A 3,640-nucleotide genomic window follows, 5' to 3' on the forward strand; every position below is an offset into this window, starting at 1 on the left:
GCGATTAGCATTAAGCTAGAGATAATATTAATAGCGATAAGGTCTATAGTAATACTTTGTAAGCTAGCAAAGAATTAGTGCTTGCCTCGCGGAAGAATGTCTTTATTAATATCGACTTCTTAACGAAGCCTAAACTAGTAGCAGCTAGACCTTTAAGTGTTAAGAAGTTAGGTAAACCGGCTTCTAATCCAACCTCAATTCAGCTTGCTAACGCCGGCGTTATAATAGCTGAATTAGAGGCATAGAACCGGTAGGACTATTATATTCTAAGAGACCTTCTTTATAGCTATAAAGATTGTCTAAATTATTATAAGGCTAGTAAGCATACTTGCTAGCGTAACAAAGCACTAAAGGACTATAGTAAGAACTACTTTCCGTTCTTTAACGCTGCTATAATTGAGGGCTATAAGGCTATCGCTTCTAGCGAGTAGAAACGAGATCTAGTAACTAATAAGCTCGAGAATAGGATGCCGGTATATCTAGAGATAATAGTAATTAAGAGGAAGATCTAGTTAGAGTTTTAGAAGGGTAAGGCTCGAAGAATACGAGGCCGCCGAAGCAGTAAGTCCGAGTCGCTACGTAAAGCCGTTCCTACTACTAGAAGTTAGCCTATTATTCTTAACAACTTTAGTAAGGACTTCGGTCGTATTCTAGACAGTAAATTACGCGGAAGTAGTATTATACCTAGCACGCTAAGCAAGACACCTACTCGGGCTCTTATAAAGACTAGTCTACGTAATGTTATGCTACCGCGGAATATCGTTTAGTACGAGAAGCTAACGGTAGAATTCTTCGACTAGGTTACCTTATAGCGCGAATTCTAGGATTACGACTATCTACGGCCTTATATCGCCTATTTCGTCGGTATAGGCTAGACGCTAGAGACTATCTGCAATTTAACAAAGGACGACTAGCCGGCGGCACTTACTAAAGTAGATAGAATAAGGTTAAGATTAAAGAAAGCTATCGTCGAGTTTATAAGGAAGAAATAGGATAAGATTATAGCGGCGGAAGCAGCCGTAGCGGAGGAAGGAGAGAATTTCTAGGAATCCGGGCTTTCTTTAGGCATCGATCTTTATATAACTACAATACATATAAACTTATAATAAGCGGGAGATTCTTGCGGTAATAGCACTCATTTAGCCTATATATAATTGATTAATACAATGCGTTAGTTACAGAATACTAAGAGCGATAGGTAAAGCTAGCGTTCGAACACATTTATTCGAATCTCTAACTCGGAGCTTTCCGCGCGCTAGTAGCGACTAGTTACATTACTCGAAATCTTCGAAGTCTACCTCTTGTTCGCTATCTTCCTCGTTATCTTCCTTAAATACACCCTTACCGTTATAATATACTTCCGATACGTCGTTAATTATCGACGGTAAGGTATTCTAAGCCTATTCTATCTATTAGGACTCTTCCGAGTCTAGCGCTATTATATTCTAAGCCGCGCCGGCGGTGTGTTCGAATTCGGCTAGATCGTACGGAATATCGATACTATCGACGTTGTATCTAGTAAACTTAAACAACTCTCTCGATCTACGACCCCTATACTTATATAGGCACTAAAGCAAGTAGTCCTAGAAGCCGACAAATCTTAGAAGGTCGTCTCGGTATTTTTTAATAACTTTCTTTAGTAGATTAAAGCTGCCCTCGATCGGGTTTAAATCCGGCGAATATAGCGGTAGAAATTCGAGGTAATAGTATAGGCGGGACGAGTAGGTCGTAGGTAGAGGTACATATATAGGGAACTGTATACTATAGGCCTAGTACTTAGTAAACTGCGAGGGGTCGGCGTAGCATTATATACTTCGAAGGGAAGGCGTTATGAATATTAAAGAGAAGAGAATAGCCGCAGGGAGGGCTACATTGTAGCTAGATTAGGTATATTTCCTATATCCTTCTTACTATGTATTATCGTAGCTATGTCTCCTTATATAGTATATATGTATATTCCGATTATAAAGGTAGTTGTATATTCCGGGGTACAAAAACAAGGAGAGGGGATACAAGTGTATATACAAGTACTAAGCCGGGTTTCCCTACTACATTTTCCCTCCCGGACTAAGAAGTCTGCCCTTAGACTAACGCTTCCTTACCTCCCGGACTGAAAAATCTCAAACACGCAAAGAAACCAAACTAACTATCCTATAACGGTATCCTAGCTAGCTAGCTACTATACCCTATTACTTATTTCTTTCTACTACGAGTCGCTAGTCTACTATAGTTACCTCTACGGCCCTAGCCGCTATAATTGCCTCCTTGCCCCTACTAGTTAAATTAGTCGATAAGAGCCTAGGTCCGCGTCGCCTTAGCCTATATGTCCTAGCGGGTCTATCGCTTATTCGGATTAGCTATAGGGTTCGTAGGCTGCTTTAAAGAAGATAGCTAAGGAGGCTGTTTCTTAGGGGTACTAAGCTGCTAGGAGTTAACGTTCGGGAGTACTCTACTAGGAGTAGAGACCTTCGAAGCGTAGGTAGTAGGTTTCGCTAAAGGGGCGCTAGACTGCCGCTAGTTAGTAGGAAGGTCTGCCTTACTAGGTTCCTATTAGTATATAAATCCCTAGCCTCCCTAATTAAACTCCTCCCTAGTGTTAGGCGTAGGCTAATATCGGTAGAAATTATCCTAGTTTAGGCGTATATACCGATCTTCGCTATTGTTTAGGATGCAACTCTAGTCTTTTAAAGACTATATAAGAGCCTTAAAGAATGATTTCTCCCCGAAACGTTCCTACTCGAGCCGAATAACCTTACTTAACATCTTAGAGTATACCGACGCTATATCCTTGCGATACTGCTTTAAATAGTTCTCGAGTATATATAAGGAGCCTTCTTAGTTAAGGTTGCGAAAGAGTCTTCGAATATGTTACTATACCGTAGTATCGTCCTACTTTAATCGACCGACGAAGGCTTCCGAGATTAGGTTGTTATTACGTAGGCGCACTATAGCCGGGAACGCGTACGGAGGGGCACCGTACTTGTTTATAAGACTAGAGGGCGAGGTAGGGCTAGGAAGAAGGTCTCGATAGGCAGCGGCGAGTTCCTAAAACGTACCTCTAGCTTCGCAATCGAGCTTTCTAGTTACTAAGTCGTATCGGCAGAACTAGGGGAGTATAGTTATCCTCTTAGTATTCTTCGGTAATACCTAAGCGCCGTATAGAAGGTAGGGAAGGGTTAGGCGTACTCTAAGGGCACCGACCGGGTACTACTCCTAGCCTATATTTCGACACTTGCCTTTTAGCTCGTTCTTAATAAAGTTATTAAGGGTATTCTCTATCTTAGTGTTTAGGTAGTATGTATTATAGTTAATAGAGAGAATATAACCTCGAGGGGCGTATATAGGGCCTTTTTCCTAGCGAAGGATCTTAAGTTCCTTATACTATTTATTAAAGACTTCTAGTTAGTAGATCCTAGCGAAGACCTTCGTAGTAGTCTCTACCGTTTTAGGAAGGAAGGATACGGAGCCTTAAACTTAGTTTATAGCAATGCCTTCTTAGAGATCGAGAGGGTGCTAGTTAATATAGGCAAACTCGGTCGAACCGCCGTTACTAGGTTGAGTTATCTTAGCGTAGTACGAGTAGGAGATTAGGTTAAGAGCGTAGTTAGGGCGGGTAAGGCCGTAGAGGAGCTAGTAGATA

Source organism: Pseudocercospora fijiensis (genome assembly GCF_000340215.1).
Source record: "Pseudocercospora fijiensis CIRAD86 unplaced genomic scaffold MYCFIscaffold_5, whole genome shotgun sequence".
In the NCBI taxonomy this organism is placed as follows: domain Eukaryota; kingdom Fungi; phylum Ascomycota; class Dothideomycetes; order Mycosphaerellales; family Mycosphaerellaceae; genus Pseudocercospora; species Pseudocercospora fijiensis.